This window comes from Typopeltis vanoorti, chromosome 1 (genome assembly GCF_054136105.1).
Source record: "Typopeltis vanoorti isolate ZY-2024b chromosome 1, IOZ_Tvanoo_1.0, whole genome shotgun sequence".
Taxonomy (NCBI): domain Eukaryota; kingdom Metazoa; phylum Arthropoda; class Arachnida; order Uropygi; family Thelyphonidae; genus Typopeltis; species Typopeltis vanoorti.
The window spans coordinates 33781017-33801521 of record NC_143549.1 but is presented as its reverse complement, the minus strand read 5'-3'; positions in this window follow the sequence as shown (position 1 = coordinate 33801521).

Sequence of the window (20505 nt, the reverse complement as noted above, 5' to 3'; positions counted from 1 at the left end):
TTTAAGTCTACAGACCGCAGTTATGTCATAAATTTGTCTTTGTGTGTTCTGTATCTCAACCAATACTAATGGCATCGGTTGTTTATCGGATCTGTACATCCGGCTGACTTTGATAGGTGTTAGGCCCTGCTGGGTAAGGTCAGCCGCGATCTCCTCGGAGGTAATGCCTTCGGTGACACCTCGCAGTACAACCTTTAGATTTCTTTCGCTGCTTAGTGCGAAGGTGTGGTACTGTAGTTTGTTGTTATCCATCATTTTTGTTATTCCTCTGTAGTCTGCGACTGTTGTTGGTTGAATTTTTACACCTTCGTCGGTGTTTCTGGCCCAGGAGTATCCAATTTGATGTTCTCTTAGGTTTCTTGCAACTGTGGTCCAATTTTCCTTTTCACGGATAATTACCGGGAGGACCTTTTCCCTTTTTTCCGGGACTATTTGTGAGGGTGTTTCGTTTTCCACATGATCATCATCGATTCTACGTCTCTTGCCCGTCTGTTCTCCTGTGAAGACCGTCTGACTGAGGCTCTCGGGCAGGGAGATGGATGTGTCATTAATCTCTTCCACTTCGCCCTCCATATCATCGGATTCTTCCGGCTGTGTGTATTTTTAAATCTAAGATGTCAGTATTTTTGAATGACTATCGCAAATCACAACTTTCCGTAATGATTTACAGTCTCGCCATCTAGTGACGAGAAAAAACAGAAGCAGCGGAGTTATTTTGATTAGCTTCTGAAAGAGAAATGTACACGTATGGGTGAAATTATTACAGTTTAACAATTATGAGCGTCCTAAAATCTGTTATAGTATTTAAATTATGACGCGAATAAATATTAATTATATAATATAATGAAATCTACAATGAATATCTTCAAATATATAATTTTCTAAGGACATAGAATATCAGGGATTGTAATCAAACTCAATTAAATTTCTCATTTTATTCTATCTTTACTGCAGTGGTGGCCGGTAAAATTTTAAATGGAGGTGCTGCCTATATAAAATAAAAAATTTTTTTTTTCTAATTAGTAACCAATTCATTAATAAATAAATCTGCAGATTTATTTATTAATAAATTGGTTACTGATTAATAAACTGGTTACTGATGGAGGGTAATGGATGACAATGCTGTAGCCAATGAAGTTCTAACTGAGGCTCTGCTATTGCTGTTACCCTCTAGCCATGATCAGAGCTTCATATAGCTCATTAACACCTTATCCTTACACTGTCCTCTACAGATAACGGGGAAGACGAAAAGCATTCTTGCTTCGCCCCTTTAAGCCAGTCCTTTTAAGGACTTTAAGGATTCCGCTTAATCGTTCCAGTTAAGTGATTATATGTATAATTGCAAGAATAATTGCTTATTTATCACGTAAGTGAGAACTGATTCAATAATGACTTCAGATTCTCTGGTCTCAAATTACGAATTCAAATAAGTTCGTTACCGTTAGCAGAGACAAAGAAACACTTTTGAAATAAAAGATACGATGTTTAACCTACCAGATAAGTTAGCGAGAAAGATTTATTACTGTGCATATTTTTTCATTTTCTGGTCCAGATAGATATGCGTCCTGAATTGTAACGCATCAGTCTCCGAGTGTCGCTTGAAGGTCTGCGTATTATTGACAGAAATAAAATATCAAATCTGTTTAAGCGGATATTAAATCCAACATTATTTCAAAGCCGAATATATAGAAACTATAAGAGTTTCGTATGAAATTGACCAGAAAGCTTATGGGAATATACTCGTCGATATTTACGAGTTGCTCTAGCCGGACCTTATAGGAGAGATGACAGCTAGCCCAAGCGTCCATATATTCCCCTCCTATTGGTCCATTTTGAAAAGGTTTCACTGGACTAACAGCTGTTTCAATCTGGTTCGTTTTTCTCAAAGACCAGACCGAAACATTAAGAGAGCAAAGACTCTCACTACTAACGAAAAAAAAAAGGGGGGGGAAGAGAGTTGGACGGAGTCCTTGACTCTTTATCCCTACATCTGATTGAAGAAAATGTGTGGATGACGTGTTATTCAGCTAATAGCTGTAGCCATGGCGTGGGGTGGGGGGGGGGGGGGGTGGGGGGGGGGGGGGGTGGGGGGGGGGGGGGGTGGGGGGGGGGGGGGGTGGGGGGGGGGGGGGGTGGGGGGGGGGGGGGGTGGGGGGGGGGGGGGGTGGGGGGGGGGGGGGGTGGGGGGGGGGGGGGGTGGGGGGGGGGGGGGGTGGGGGGGGGGGGGGGTGGGGGGGGGGGGGGGTGGGGGGGGGGGGGGGTGGGGGGGGGGGGGGGTGGGGGGGGGGGGGGGTGGGGGGGGGGGGGGGTGGGGGGGGGGGGGGGTGGGGGGGGGGGGGGGTGGGGGGGGGGGGGGGTGGGGGGGGGGGGGGGTGGGGGGGGGGGGGGGTGGGGGGGGGGGGGGGTGGGGGGGGGGGGGGGTGGGGGGGGGGGGGGGTGGGGGGGGGGGGGGGTGGGGGGGGGGGGGGGTGGGGGGGGGGGGGGGTGGGGGGGGGGGGGGGTGGGGGGGGGGGGGGGTGGGGGGGGGGGGGGGTGGGGGGGGGGGGGGACAACTATATCCACATTATTTCAGACAGTAACATCTTGTTAGGGTTAGGTACCAAGAGATGGCAGCACTTGGTTGCCAGCCTCTTTATCAGGTAGCTGCTATAATTAGTGATAGACATGGGCCAGCTATCACTGATCGGCTACCGGCGGAGATTGAACTGCCCACAGTCTCCAAAAGCTAGATAGGATATAAAGGCCTCGCCTACTCCCTATAAGGGAATAAAAGACGTTAGCTAATTTATTTATTTTATGTCAATCCCTCTCTCTCTCTCTCTCTCTCTCTCTCTCTCTCTCTCACACACACCAAATAATCTACTTTTTCTCCTATACCGGTATGAACAGTGATATTAATCAGTGTGCAATTTCACGGAGCATCTTTTGAGTGTGTTTGTATAGAGCAGCCATTTTATCGTGTGCAACCTCAAATTTAAAGTGAAGACATATATATTCGCACTTATGATATCGTTCTGATATATTTGATTTCTATACAATTTCATCTTTAGTATTACATACACAATAGCAAATATACATACAAAACGTATCAAAAGTAACATAATGTTCAGACAACACAACAAAAACTGCCCGTCACTGATACAGTATTAATCGGTTTTGGTTCTCTGCAATCAGGTGACATGGTCACTGATTGTTGAGAGATTACGAATAACAGTTGTGTTTAGACGATATTACACTTTAAATACCAATAACAGTCATTGTAACATAATACTGCAACTTACACGAAAATAACAATTACGATAAGAAAATATTACATATTTACATGAAAGTAATCGACGCATTATTCCCACTGTTAAATAGCATGAAAATCTTTTTCTTCTCCTGTTTTTTTGTGGGGCGGGGAGAAATTATGTCACTTCTGTGTTGGAAAGTGGACTGTGATGTGCAGTCGTCTTGCTCAGCCACGAGATGATATCGAGGATTCCACTTTTAATGGAAAAGGTCTTGGGGTGTTGTCCTGCCTGTGGTAATGATGCCCTTTTTGTTTAAAGACCGCAAGAAGATGGTCATCCACCCGTCTCTGTGAAACTTTTGTGCTATCTGGTCTTGTGTGTCGGAGATAGAAACTGCATATTACTGCTTTATCAGTGATGAAGAGGTAGTTGCAGATCAAATAGTTTTTTGACTCTGACTGCACATGATTGAAATATTCCTCTTCTGCATGAAGACAACCTCAGGTTAAGGATGCCGTTCCCCTAGACCAGGAGTCGGCAACCTTTTCAGGCTCGCGGGCCACATTCAATTTTTATTTTTAAAAATCGGGCCCCAAGGGCTTAATTAAGAAAAAATAGTGAGTGAAAAAAATACTTAAGTTATCAATTTTTATTATATCAATATTAAAAAAAAAACAGAAATATTTAAATAAGTAAGCTCTTAGTGTGTAATAGTAATTATCAAAGAAAGGACCATAAGACTTCATTTCGGCAGTGTAAAATAAACAGTAATGGGGGGGGGGGAGGGTGTATTAAAGATCCAGCCTCATTCCAGCTGTTATATATATATATTTGGCTTTAAAATAAGGTTGGATCTTTAATTTCTCCTATTTCTGTTTATTTTACTCTACCGAAATGAAGGCTTCCAGCTATTTATCTCATAATGAAGTAATAATATGGTTAATTATTTATCAAAGAATTAATAATATCGTCCATTTTCATTAGTTTATGAGAAAAACGCACGAAAGGTTACAAAAGCTTATGCCACATAAGTGTTGTCTGCGGGCATCAGCATTTTGGATGTCTCAATAAGCACTGCAGCTACACTGGCTGCCAACACTGTATGCATGGATTTCTAACTTGAAACAACACAATATTATTATTATTACAGAACACCTCCAGGTAGTCCAAAGACTCATCGAGGGAAGATATCCGTCGTATCACATTAAATGTATGTACAATATCTTAAACTTTGGTATATATTTAAAATGATTTTTTTCAAGTATTACATTATTCGAAATACGGGAAGTCAGTATTTTATATCATCATTATAAAACCTTATAGGCGGGGAGTTTAAAAAGTTCTCGGCCTCGACCATAGATGGCAGCACTATTGGCATGATTTTTTTTTTTCTAAGTTGATACATCTGTCATAAGCATCCATGTGAAATTGCAAGCCATCGCAAGTCTATCAAGTAGTTTGTTTTATACAGCTGTCTTAAGCAAAAGTATCGTTTGTATCCTTTGAAATGGATAAAATTGAGTATCGTGCGGTTATAAAATTCTTTGTAAAAGAAGGTTTAACGCCAAAAGAAATTCATTCGAAGTTCATAAAAGTTTATGGGCACTCTTCTCCTTCTTTTCGACAATTAAGAAATGGGCTGCAGAGTTTAAACGTGGCTGTACCAGCCTTGAAGATGATCCACGTGAAGGACTGCAAAAAGTGTAACAACACCAGAAATCATTGACCAAGTCTCTACGATATGGTATTGGATGACCGGCGAGTCAAATTGCGTGAAATTGCTGATACTTATAGGCATTTCAAAACAACGTGTAGGATATGTTTTGCATGAAGAAATGCAAATGAAAAAGCTTTGAGCAAGATGGGTGCCGCGCTTGCTCACATCAGATCAAAAACGCACTCGCATGAAAATCTCTGAACAGTGATTGGAACGTTTTAACAAGAATACTGATTTTGTTCCAAAGAAGACAAAGTCTCTATGTTTTTGGATGCTAAAGGCATTTTGTTTATTAATTATCTTGAAAAGGGTAAAACAATAACCGGGGAATATTATTCCGATCTTTTAACAAGAATAGACGAAAAAATTCATGAGAAAAGACCCGGTTTGCAGAAGAAAAAAATCATCTTTCATCAGGACAATGTACTTGCCCACAAAAGTGTTTTGGCAATGGGAAATTAAGGGATCTGTACTATGAATCTGTACCATTGCTGGAATAAATGTATGAGTCTTAAGGGAGATTATGTTGAAAAATAAAAATAATTTTGAAATTATAAATTCGTTTTTTCATTGTTAGGCCAAGAACTTTTCAGACCAGTGAACTTTGCGTATATTACCAGAAACTTCGGAAGATAACTAATTCTCAAATTACAGTGTGAATATGATAAAATATTTAAGCAGCATGACAAAATTCGATCTGTTGAAATTTCAGAGAATTAACAATTTGATAAACAACTCTCACATTTAATTGAAGGCAATACAAACAATAATTTCAGATATCAGACGTTTCACAACAATATCATTAATAATGATATTTTCAAGATGTTTAACAGTAAAAAGAAAGTCTCATTTTTTTTTTTTTTTTTAAATTAAAATTTTTTTTAGCGTTTAGATGTACTGCTTATCTACTTTACAATTTGTACATGGACCAGCGCGCAGAAAGTTTAGGCACGTTACACCATACTCTAAGTAAAATTCGTCATCTGGTGCAATATCAAAAGCACACTATGGATGTTGACCAACTCACAGCACTGTAGAGGTTGACCTCGCACTGAAAAAAAAAAAAAAAAAAAAAAAAAAAAAAAAACCATGATTTAGCAACTTAACCCAATCTTACGCCAGTAAATAAAAGCCTTACAAAACAATGGAACATTCGATAAATGAAATGATTCAGGGGGCTAATCCACGTTAGTATAATGGCAAATTAAAAAAAAAAAAAAAACTGCTGTTTAGAAGTTCTCAGATCTTTTTATATATTCTTCCGCACGTTCATCGGCTGATAGGTCTGTTATTCAGTAGACAGTGAAAAATGTAGAAGGTTATTTTTATGATAATATTAAATCTACGAATAATTGCGCTAGATATAATTATTTTTAATGAATATCTTAGATTGCGTCCTGTCAGAAAGTGGATATAGTGTAACGATTTTGGTGTATCAAAATAACAGTTTTAGTAACATAGAAAGAAGAAAGCTTTTTGCTAAACTTTATAAGGAAAAAGCAGGGGAAAAAAGAGTGCTTGATACTCAACATTCTCTGATCAATTTTAGAGTTTTTAAAAGATTCGTTTTGTCAAAATGCGGAAGGCATTAGTAGACTTGTTTTGTCAACAAATTAATCCAAATTATTAATTAATTAATTAATTCAAATTAATAATTAATTAATTAATATATAACAAATTAATTGATCATGGCGAATTATACTGAACTCCGTCATACGATATCCTTACAAAATATGTTCTGTACACAGTTTTTATTTCAACTTTACCATCTGCATGCACAGAATTTGGTAAAACCGAATTATAAATTATAATTCCGCACTTCGTGAAGTCCATTTAAAAAATTTCAGATTTTGTATGTAAGTTAAATTATTCGTTAAAGTTAATTTTGGTTATTACAATCTGAATTATTTTTATTGAGAAAAGCAATTCGAAAATGTAGTCAAAGTTCTTCTCTGGCTTTGACGAATTTAATGAAATGAGGTGACATTTCAATTTTAGTGTCAATCAGACTCGTTTGTGGCGACAAAAGTAGTCTAATGATTCAAAAGCGGCATGGTTATGAAATTGTTATGATTACGAATAATGTATTTTGGCTCGCAATATTTCTTATCTAAATTCTAGCCAAAGAGAAGAAAACAGAAAAGAAAACAGAGTAAAAATAGGGAGTAAAGTTGATTCACTTTACTCCTAACAGGGACAGCTGACTCATAACAGTGACAATTTTCGACAATGGAAGTCAAAATGACTTGACGAAATAGGCTGAAGCAATGAATACTCTTCGAGGTTGCGACGGAGGAGGGAGAGTAACATTTAGAATTCTTTCGTGATCTTCTACTTGAATAGAGAAAATGTGGGAGCCATGCGAAGTCGATGTCAATGAGGTCGTTTGGGTTAAAATTCTGCGTTTGTTTCCGTCGTTGTACGTGAGGAAACTTCATAAAGGCTTTTCACACGAAGGCGAGTTTCAGTCGGTTCTAGATGAAGAAGGCATCGTTTGTTTTCCTCAAAGCGAAAAGTCGAACTACAGTAATTTGTATGCCAAAACAAAATCGACGTACATGATATTATATCATGTACCTTATAAAAAAAATAAAATAAAATAAAAAAAAAACAGTAACTCGAAAACGTTACTCTTCACTTTCTACAAAAGGTTGTAAATCAAATTTTGATGACTGTAAAAGATCAATAGGCAAAATGGATGAGCTTCTCCTAGTGCAATTTATGGAATATTATTCTATTAAGATGTACTTGAACTGACACCTCATCATGGACAGAATTTAAACAATCAGATTCAAACAATAATCCACTTCATAAAGTGAAAAGTGGTACAGGATATTGATATCTCGTCTTTTGTTTACATTGTTAGAAGCGCCACCAAAACAACCAAGATGCAAATCAACCGATGATGAAGTTTAATGAGATCGAAGTTCCAAACGTAGTGATTGCTCATTATGGTTTAACAATATGAGCGTTCCTTTACCAGTCCACATCATTTTTCAAATCGGAAGATCTAGTTTCTGAAGAATTTACGATTGTGACTCACCTTTGAAATATAATTGCTAATTATTAAGAATTAATGAAAATTTCTAAGATTTCGAGGGGAAACAAAAGTTTAAGATCTTGTCCATTTTTTTAGTTTTATCAAACAAACAAACGGAACAAAAATACTTACAATTGCGAGTTGTGTGTTTGTGAAGTGGTGGCTTGCCATCTGAAAAAAAAAAAAAAAAGATATGATGGACATCGTGGGAGTAGATGTCAACATTTCATTTCATACTTGAAGATATAATAGTAAAATGTTTTCGAAAGATACTATTAACGATGCGTCACATCGGCGTAATAAAATCACTATTGCAACCACTTGTTCAATAATCGCATAACCTTCATCTATTGACTCTTCTAGGATTGTCTGATGCATAATTTGATGATCTTTCGCTTGTATAAGACACCCAAAAGTTCATATCAACATTGTCGTGTCGAAACCTCCTGAACAACTGTTTACAATGGAGAAATCTTCAGCCCAATAAAAATTAAATTCCGAAATTAATTTAGATATCTATTTCATTTAGATATGTGTAACCTCATTGAAAGTCATTACCAACTGCAATTCTGAAAACCACATTCACTATTCATGACTGGAAATCCATTGTGAGATTCCTCGCCAACCAGTTTTCTCACCTATTTCTCCTTTCTTACCTATACCATCCTCGTCTTAAATGCGAGCCACTGTAGCTCTGTCTGTCGGTGATTGGAAAGACCTGGGTTCGAAAATCCAGGTGCATTAGCTGGTCACATTCAGCGGTGAAGGGTTTTTTCCTCCCCAATCAGGCAAACTGCCAGGAAAACTAATTTGTTCTAAATGATAATGAAAAAAAGTGTGTGTGTGGGGGGGGACATATCAAAGGCGAATCTCTCCTTTAAGATGGGACCAACGTCTGTCGTATGTGCTCACATGACAGAGGTTGATTAACATGAGAACAATGCTTCAGTAAATTTGGTTAAATTGATCATGTTAGCCTTTTTAAGTTTCTCTAGATCACTCTCCTCAATAAAACCATGTCGGAAGCGTATTTCAGTTGCACAATTGAAAGTCATACCATACAAACACATATTCGTAAAACCGCCATATGCAAAGTTTTGTATATGGCTATTTTACGAAATCATGGCACATTGCAAAGTTCGGTGTGGAAGATGCAATGGTTTATAATATTGCACTCAGTAGTTGGACTGTATTGTCTGTAAGATTCGGACGGTGTTGTAAACAAGCTTCAAGAAACTGGCGATCAAATTTCAGGACTACCTGGAATATCAGGTAGTCCTGATATTCCAGGATTCTCAGCTCAGCAGAACGAACCGTCTGTCCAAAATAACAGAGTTCGGCGCTTGAAAGGCATCAGGCAAAGACAAAGTTGCTGATTTATCTTGTCCTGAAAAGAAATCAGTCCCGAGGTAGTTTGAAGATAGTGCGTAGCTAATACTTGCGAAGAACCGTGTTATTTTTTCGATTTAAAGCAGGATATGGAAACTCTTTTTACATCTGAGTTTATTATAGTATTTAATTTTTTCAACAGAAGGAAATTATTGATACAGATTGAGTAAAGTTTGTTTGTAAGAGTTTTGATAATACCTTTCCTCCTGCGAAAGATGATGGTATGATGATAGATGGATGGATGCAATCAAAAATAAAGAAAGGTTTTAACACACCGAATTTTAATATTGTCTATAGAAGTGTGGATTATTAAGATATCCAAAAAAGGGAAGGCTACTGTTAAATTCGCGTTCGAAGAACTTGGTGCTGGAGAATTTGGAACGTTTTATCCAGAAACTGTACTTCATCTTCTGTCTTTGAAAGGATTGTGGAAATATCATCTCAAAGCGCAGTGAATGCGAGATTGTGGAAAAATCCTAAAAATGATACCACTTGCAAGATCTTTCATAAAATAAAAAAAAAATATGTAGCATAAAATATAGTCCATAAACTATAATCATTTCTTCCTGTAAGATAGAAATTACCATCGCTATTTCCTCAATCGGCGCACCTTTACTTATTGAGCAGATGATTGTTAAGTTTCCTAGGATAATATCTCCAGAGAAATATCTGGTAAGAACTGAAGAGATTGTTGAAATGGTATGTTCTTTAATAGGTAAATCTACAGCAAGAAATCATTATTTCATTATTTCATTATAACAACAGATGTAATCAATAAAGTTTGATGAAGAGACTTGAATGTTGGTACACCAACGCAAATGTAAAAACTCGTGAGACTTCCATAATTTTCTATAGAATAAGGATATATTTAAATATCTCTGAAATAATTTAAGCATTTTTATCATTTTTATAACCTAAATAAATTTTGTAATTTAAATTTTTTTAAAATCTAAAACTTAGATTTAAGAAAAAAAGGTATTCGAAATATTTTAAAGTACAAAATATCAATACTTTTATCACTTCAAAACTAAAAATGAAAGAGAAAAGAAATAAATAAATGAAAAAAGTAAATGCAGTGTTTGTATATTTATTAATCTACCTATTTACGATGCCTACATAATCACATAAAAACGATATCAATGGGAATATAAAGAGCAATGGAAACGTATGCAAAAAAAGTGCGCTGAAGTAAACTGGGAAGCTACTATCATTATACCTCATATTTTTCTGCCCCTTCCTCCTTATTTTTTGTATAGTTTATGCCAATTTTGCCGCTCCTCCAAAAAAAACTTGTCGCCCCGTGCAAATGCACGTCTTGCACCGTCGGTAGAGCCGGTCATGGTTACATCTATTGGTTCTGCATTTATCCGGCTGCTTCCAATTATTGCAGGCTCAGTCTATTGATCTATACTTCAATTTGCATTTGTTGCAGTCTGTTTTAAATTCGGATAAACATTTCTTTTCTATTCTTCTCCTTCGCTAAAGACCCAGTTAGAGCGATGAATTTTCCTTGCGATGAATTTTCCTCGCGATTAAGACAGATGCTATTTTATCCAGAGAAAAGCCATTTGATCTAAAATATACAAGAATATATTAATATATATATTATTCATTCAAATTATCATAAAGTATATAATTATGCGATCATAAAGTGGTATTCAAATAATTAATTGATTATTGAATTTGGTATATTCAAGCTGAAAACGGATGTTTTCTTTCCTCCAGTAGTTTACCCATGACTTCTAAAAAAATACAGCAGGATCTACTAATTGATTTGTATTTAATTTTTTTTAAATTTATTATTACATATGGGACCTCTATGGGCTCCGTAGATCCACTGCGGGAGATCCATTACACAAATATTAAACATCAATACCTGTACAATATATGCCATATTTTGTCTTGAACTTATTCACCGACAAAACATCACAACTGACTCTGACATTTTATTCCACTCATTCACAACTCTCTAGGCAAAGAGTTTATTCCTCGCACCCTTGCTAACCACGCATGTCTTTAATCTCCATGTATGATCCTTAGTTTTCTTCACATTATTTATGTATTGAAATACTTCATCCACATCAATCCCATAAAAACCCCTAACCAACTTATATGTCTATCATGTCTCTCTCTCTCTCTCTCTCCCTTCTTCGCCTATTAACGGGTCTCTGTAAATCATAAATCTTCAATCTCTCCTCATACGGGGCATCTCATTTTGATCACTCATCTATGAACCCCTTCCACATCACCAAGAAATCCAGTCGACCAGATCCGTGCCCAAAAATCCAGACGAGCCTTATATAACAAACTGACAAGGCCTAATAAGGCTTTGTCAGTTTGTTCTTCAATAACCGGGTAATCCCATGGGCCGTTTTAATCACTTTTACAATATTCCCTTTGAACTTCAACTTCCTATCCATAAATACTCCCAAATTCCTGGCTTCATCAAGTTCTTCGGGTACAGTTCCATCAATGTGGTACACAGCTGATAATCCGTTTACTGCAAAATGTATACCCTTATACATTGCCGCATTAAATTGGCATCCATGCTCTTTTTTATCGATACTGCTGGTCTATTTAAATCACCCGATAAAATTAACACTACCTTTATTGATTATTGCTCTACCTAGTTTTGCATCATCTGCAAACAACTGAATATTTCCCCTCCGATTATTTCTTGTATCATTAATGAACAAATTAAATAGCAGTGCCCCAAGTACAGAGCCACATGGCACGCTACTAGTCACAGGCCTTATACGACACTCAGCTCCTGAATACACTATTCTCTGGTATCTCTTCATCAATTATTCTCTTATCACATCACCAGCTTTATATTCATATCCCTTTACTGAGATTTATGTATCACGGTCACATGCGATATCCTTCAAACGCCTTCGCAAATTTTCCAACTCAGCAGTTACTTTATAATAAAAAGTAACGTACTAAAGCATGCGCTACCTTTAAAAAACCATGCTATCCCCCCCCCCCGCATACAATACTCATTCTATCCACTCATTCCTGAATTTTGCCTTTAACCAACTTCTACAATACCTTAACCACTAGTGAAATGCAGATCGGTCGATAATTTGCTATTTCTGTCTTGGAACTTCCTTTAAGCAACAAAAGTGCTATTTCTCCCTTCCCCCCACTCCCATGGGACTCTACCAGATTGGAGATTCATATCATACAATGTAGTCAAAGGGGCTACCACGAGCTAATATCCCATCCAAGCCCATAGGTGTATTCACATCAAGATTCTGTAATATCCTATGCATTTCAGCTTCATCTACTCGTGCATCTACATTAACCTCTGACATTTATATTTCTCAATCTTCACCTGGATCTCTTGCAAAACGATCACTCAAGAATTCAGCTATTTCGTCTGCTTCAGTCAACTCCATACCACCTGCATTCCTCTAAATGGATGTTTGTGATTGTCTGTGAAAGTAGTAGTCCGGTCACTTCTGACCACATCAAGATCAAGATAAGATAAAGAATCGTGATGTGTTTGGTTCATTTGATGACGTCATTGTGTGTGAAGTCATGAGTTTGGAATGTTATGAATTTCCCTGGGGGCATATGTGCCCGTGACGTCAGTTCTTGTGTTTTGGTTCGCGTATGGAATTATGGATGATGATAGAGATAAGGATTCGTGTTGTGATTGGTGGCACACTTCTGACCAGATCAAGATCAAGATAAGACAAGGAATCGTGTCGTGGGTGTGTGTTGTTTTCAGATGTAGATAAGTGACGTCATTTGTTGTTGTCAATGAGTGACGTAATTTGTTAGTTGTAAATAAGTGACATTATTGTTTTGAATGGAAAAGGGAGATATATTAGTGGATAAGGATTCGTGTCGTGATTGGTGGGACACTTCTGACCAGATCAAGATCAAGATAAGATAAGGAATCGTGACGTGAATGTTTTTTATTATCAGATGAAGATACGTGACGTTATTTGTTAGTTGTAAATAAGTGACGTATTATTAGTTGTAAATAAGTGTCGTTATTGTTTTGAATGGAAAAGGAAGATGTTAGTGGATAATGTTCGTGGCGTGATTGGTGGGATACTATGAACAAAATAGGGGTAGGGTGAACGTGTGTGGGGAAGCGATGTCAGTGTCTTGAATATGTATTGTTATGAGTTGTAGATAAGTAAATGGTTTGTGTATGGCATTATGGGTGATGGATAGTGATAAGATACATTTTGGAATGTTTGGAATTTTGCTGCAGGGCCCCCCCCCCTTCTGTGAGGGACATCATGTGGTGTGTTGGGTTTGCGTATAACACTGTGGGTAATATTTAGAGATAAGTAATTGTGACGTTATGTGTTTGGAAATTTCTGGGGAACATATGTCTCTCTGTGATATCACATGGTGTTTTGGTTTGCCTATGGAATTGTGGGCGATGTTTTTAAGATAAGATATTTTGGAATTTTCCCAGGGTGACACACATCCGTCATTGTCGTCATGTTTTGTCTTTGGTTGTCTATAGATGGCTGTTCCAATTTTCCAATACATTTTGGGGTATTTCTTTCCTGTTAAAGGTGGGAATTCTTAGAGTAGAGTCGTGATGGCGGCAGTGATTAGGCTTTTCTGAATAATTTAACGATATGGTGTCCCTCAAATACACACTTTTTTTTCCATAGCTCATACATATTTTATTCTTTATTCATATTTTATTCATAATTTATCCGAATATTTTGATTTGCCTAAATTTAAGATCTTAAAGTTCAATAAATAAATAAATTGTGTGTGAATTCACTGTGATTTCAAAAGTGATCTCACTTAAATATGCATAACACATCAACGAAACCGTAAGTTTACACATTTTATTTCACAGATATTATTTACAATGTAATAAACAGAAATAGGAATTTACAGATATCACCAATGCATGTGGTATTTTTCTTGTCGTAACATTTCTTTGATGAGACATGTGCGATTGGGTGATTTTGATACTGCTTCCCATATGAGAATCGACAGTTCAAAATACATAAATATAAATAGTACTGCTATCATAACAAGCATCTGCCACCTTTGCGATGGTTCTTGATTTTCATCTACAAAGAAAAAAACTTATTGTTAGTGATGGAAAAGTTAGCAGATTACTATAATCCTAGTACAGTAGTTAGTTTTGGAAGTATCAGAGCTATACAGAAACATACAAATTTGCCACATGAAACCGTGAAAAGTTGGTTAGCAACACAGTCTACTTATGTGAGACATAAACCCATTAGAAGAAAGTTTAAACGCAATCAAATCAAAGTCCCGACACTTTTACACACTTTTCAATGTGATTTTGCAGATGCCATCCCATGCAAAAGAGAATGGGGGGGTTTCCTTCTTGTATGCATTGATTGTTTTTCCCGATTTGCGTGGGTTCGAACACTGAAGAAGAAATCAGCAGACGCTGTTGTTAATGCTTTCGAGTCTATTTTTAAAGAAGTGCCATGTTACATAAACACTGATCAAGGAAAAGAGTTTTGCAATAGGAAAGTTCGTGCATTGTTTAAGAACCATAATATTCATTTCTACACGACCAGGAGCGAAATGAAAGCACCCATTGCAGAAAGATTTATCAGTTCGTCTACGAATGATAAGAAATCTCACAGGCTTTCCTTTAATTGCATGATCGCTCACAAGAAACGCAATAATGCAAATTAATGCATTTTACTCGGTAAAGAGCGCCAAAATTTCTCCTGTTGGAGACTTTTGGTACTATTGTGGTACGTTGGTACGCTGAAAACAAACATCTACAAATGGATGACGTATACTAAAAGTAAAAGTTATACGAAAGTTTTGCCGATCCTTGTACATACTTATAACCTCACACCACACCGCACTATCGGTATGGCTCCTTCGGAAGTTAACCTTCACAACGAGGATCGTGTTTGGAAATATTTGTACGGAACCCAAGAGGAGACTACTAAACAAAAATTTCCAGTGGGTGATAGTATGGTTTTAAGTGATAATACCCACAAATTTAGAAAAGGGTATTGGGGTAACTGGACACGAGAATTGTTCACTATTGCTCAGATTATTAATAGAAACCCTGTAGTCTAGAGAGTTCGCAGTCAGGATGGAGAGATAGTGGAGGGAACTTTCTATGAACCTCAACTGCAAAAGGCTGATATACCCAATGAACTTTCGTTTCGGAAGACGTGTATCTAATCGAACAAGTACCGGGTGATTATAAAATAACGTCAAGTGTTCAGAGCCCTCTAGCGAGTATTGTATTGGACGAAACACACCAATATTCGGTAGACTTACACTGGGGAATATGGGGATTCGATTTAGCGAAAAACAAAATAGTACCAAAAGTCGCCAACAGGAGAACTTTTGGCGTTCTTTACCGAGTGAAATGCATTAATTTGCATTATTGCGTTCCTTGTGAGCAATCATGCAATAAAAGGAAAGCCTGTGAGATTTCTTATCATTCGTAGCGAACTGCTTTTTGATGCCTCTTACCTTACATGAGCATGCTTTGTTAGTTAAACTCTACGTTTAACTAACAAAGCATGTTAGTTAAACGTAGAGTTTAATAATGCCAGTGCTTGTCTTCGTGATTTTCGGCATATGAAAAATTTACTAAAAGGACCGATTAGTGTAACAAATTTACGAAAACTGATTCGGCGATTTGAAACTACTGGAACTCTAGCAGTTCAGGTAGGCAGGGGACGCAGACCAATCAATCACCAACAAGTTGTACAAGTTGCAACTGCTATTGTGGAACAAGAGATGACGAATGCGCAGGGAACCAGCAGTGCACAAGCAATATTCCGGCAAACGGATATCGCATACACAACGGTGTGGAAAATCCTACATCAGATGTTGAAGTTTTACCCCTATAAAATCAGTCATGTTCAAGAATTGCGCCCTGGTGATGCGATCACACGAATCGACTTATCTTTGAGATTCATATCGGGCATGGAAGTGGATGATACATGGCCACGGCCGATTTTATGGAGTGACGAAGCGCACTTTTATTTGAACGGAGATATTAACACATGCAACTGTCGTTTGGGCTGCAACTAATCCGCACGTGTGTCTGCAGATGCCTATCCACTCACCCAAAGTCACAGTATGGTGCGGATTTACGGCATCTTTTATCATCGGTCCATACTTTTACGAGGAAATCTCCAAAATGGACCGGTGACCTGTTCCGTCAATGCTAATAGGTATGCTAATATGCTACGGAACTTTGTGGTTCCACAACTGCAGCAAATAGGATGTCTCGAATAGGATGGCAGGTGAGACTCAAATGTTTACGGGGCCCCCAATACAGCGCGGGTACCGATTAGGTAGCATTTTCAGAAGTGCATTCTCCTTTCTAAGTCCACTTTTAAAACCTGCAGCTCAATTTGTCGGTCGTCAAGCCTTAAAAGTCGGTCAGCATATGATAGGATATGTATTGGAAGGGGTACCTGTACGTCGAGCCTTTATAAACAGAGCATCAGAAGCTGGGTAAACCATTGCTGAAAAGGTTCAGAGCCGATTACTTCAGAGAAGTCAAGGAAGCAAGAAGAAAAAAACGAATACTAAAAAGCGCAAGTGCGATGACATCTTTTGTTGAGGATATGATGTCAGAATTAGATCTTTTTTACCACCCTCGTGTCAACATGTGTGTGGAAAGAAGTTCTTATGTCACCTACCAACCAATATAACTGTACTGACAGTGGAGGTCCTGTGGAATTTGGCATACCAGGTACATCTGAAGAATACTTGGATTGGGAAATTCATACCTATGCGTTCGTGTGCGCACCACTGATAATGATGGTAAACTTATCGAAGATTTTTCAGTTGGTGTTGTGAATAATTTTTTCCATTCCCTGTTCAGTCAAATTGACTTTTTTCTCCAAGATAAACTAGTGAATGTGGCATCAGACATGTATCCTTATAGGGCTTATATTGAAAACTTACTAAATTATGACAGAGATGCTAAAAACCGTCAATTGGCAAATGAACTATTTGTTAAAGATGATGTGGCTAATGTTAGTGATATGTTTATCAAACGTGAATGTGGGATGCTTAGATGACAAGATCGAATTTACCAATCGAAAAGTGTTGAGATGCTTGGGCGAATAAACGCTGACATCATGCATCAAGACCGGTACTTGATCAGCAACGTTTCTGTTCGTGTTCGTATGGTCCGCAGTTCTACCGAATTCTGTTTTGACTGCAAATGCTGATGCTAAGGCTAAAGTGCAAATTGAAGAGGCTACACTTTTTGTCTGCAAAGTCAAAATAAACCCAAAGATTCAACTGACTCACCTGTCTGTGTTAGACAAGTCAAACATGGTATATCCCATCAATCGTGTGCAAGTGTCTTATTTTTCGATTCCCAAGGGTATGTCAGATGCCACACGAGACAATCTATATCTAGGTGAAATACCATCTAGATTAATTATTGGACTGTTGCTAGTGATGGATTTAATGGCACTTTCAAAAGAAATCCATTTAATTTTCATCATTTCAATCTGAATTTTCTCGTGGTGACAGCTGACGGTATTCAGTATCCCTCGCAACCTTTGACTCCGAACTTCAAAGAAAGGCATAGCAGCAGATGTTATATGTCACTGTTCACATCGCTAGGCAAATGGAACAGAGATTGTGGTAATGACATTTCTTATGAGGAATATGTAATGGGAAACGTTCTCTATGGATTTGATTTATTGCCAGATCAAAATGCCGTTGCCCCCCATGTCAACCTGTTAAGAAGAGGAAGTTTGCGACTCGAAGTTATATTTTCTCAACCACTTCCTGAAAACATCACAGTGGTTCTTTATGCAGAAATTGAGTGTACGTTATCCGTAACAAAGGATCGTTCTGTGTTACTGGAGTATGAACACTGAACAATTAGTAATCATACTAGAGTCAGAACCCACCACAAGAAAAGTGGGTTTAATAGTTTGTGCTAGTGATGATTGCAACAACATCCGATCAGAACAACAGTGAATGTTCGTCGGGAACACAGATCCGACCTGGTTGCCAGGACAGCATTGGCAAGCTATCTATATTAACACTTTCATCGCCAAGCTGAAAATTGGAATTTCGTGTGGTGGGCAAATTTTTTTATAATTTTTAGTTAGTTAGCGACGTCCACGCGATAACGCGTGATCGGCCGTTTGGTGAGAACTCGCATCACGCGTATCGTTCATTGCCAAGCTGAAAATTGGAATTTCGTGTGGTGGCCAATTTTTTTTTTTTTATTTTTTTATTTAGTTAGCGACGTCAACGCGATAACGCGTGATCGGCCGTCAAGTGAGAACTCGCATCGCGCGATATCGCGTGATTGGCAATGAACATGTTAAAGACAAACACGGCGATTTTTTCGATAGCTTCGGTCGTCCACCCGAAAGCGATATTGTTAACTTTTTGAATATCAACATTAATAAATGGTATTATAACACTGTAGCTGTACAAGCTAAGGAATCTGTCACGTGTGGTTTGCACGTACATTTTTTAATATTGAGATGTCATGGTCTTTCTATGCAAAATATTATTAGCAAATGTTATTCTAAGGACTTGTGGTTAAATGATATTGTAGAGTAACTTATTCTGTTACAGATCATTTACTTAAAATAAAAAAATAATTTAAAAAATTGTTTTTTTCACTTACCATTTTTTCCACACCAGTTTCGTATTCCCACGCAGCTTTCGGGGAGATAAAAAGACAAATTTGGTACTCGTTCTTCGAGCTCTCCTGCGGGCAGTGAGTGGACTGGAAGCATTTTCCTTACTGGGACTGGCTGATGTTGATGGTTGACGGGAATGGTTCTGGGTATTCGGTTTGTTAAGGGTCTCTTACTCCTTCTGTGTGAGCCAATTGGTTTTTCAAACCTAAATACTTCTGCAAAACAAAAATAAAAATGAAAAAGTAAAAGCATATTTACTTTTTCATCAGGATTTTGATTTCTTTGAATACTATTGTTAGTATTCCACCTGTATTTTTTTTAAAAAACTTGTAGTGCCACTGAAGATGGTCTGCTATTTCCAGACCGAAATATTTGGTTACTTAAATATCTTTCTTGTGTTTATGGTGGTATGTGCTTATATATTGTTCAGAATAAATTTTATGTCGGTAGAATGACACTTTGGTTATGGTGATGTGAACCTTTTATGTACACATCAGCTATTTCTGCTAAATCATCGATTATGAGTAAATTTCTCACATTAGAATCAAATTCAAGTAACTTCAAACCATTTACGAATTTTATGTTGGTAAATGTTTTATATTTATCCTGATTTCACTGTAACAGTAAACGATTCGCTCTGGTGGTGGTTTGATTAGTTGATTACAATGTTGTATGAGAGACAACACAAATTAAAGTTGGTAAAGGGTTGTTACTGGGTTAATGTGGGTGAAATTTTTCATTGAATGGGAGAAGGGGGGATAGAACAAGGGGACATTCCTGGAAGCTGTATATGGAGATGTGAGTAGTTTCTTTGCATGGAGAGTAGTTGGTGAGTTGAATGCATTGCCTGACATAGTGGTGAATGCAGATAACTGAATACGTTTAAGGATGGTTTCATGAACTTTGTATGTAACAGTGTATCCCTGTTGTGATGAGTCTTTTGACTTGCTGTAGACCTGGTGTAAATTCTAATAATAATACTTGGCATATATGGGATCATGTAGGAAATGTTGCTAAGAGTGGGTTTTGGCCATTGATTAAAAAAAAAAAAAAAAATTGCTCTCCCCTTCATCCCCCCAAATAGTGTGAATGAAGTGATAACTTTACTACTTTTTTATGTTGAGCACATACACGAGATGTTGGTTGATCAACCTATAGTATATTAGTACCATGCATGGATAGGTTGGAAAAGGAGGTACTTGTTCACATTTTAAATGACTGTATATTGTATTCCTTGGGGAACACAACAGGGGAAGACCATTCCACAGTATAGCAGTTGCAGGGATGGAGGAGGAGGAAAAGAAACTTGTTCTGTGGGTTTCAAGATGCACTGTGAATGTATGTTGAGATAACCTAGTCAATTTCAGATACATGTGTTCTGATGAGATTAGTACTAAGTGGGGGAATTATTGATGCTATTTAAGATGAACATTTTCCATGGAAATATTTAGAGAATACACATATTGCATAAACCAATCATTTGTGCGAAAG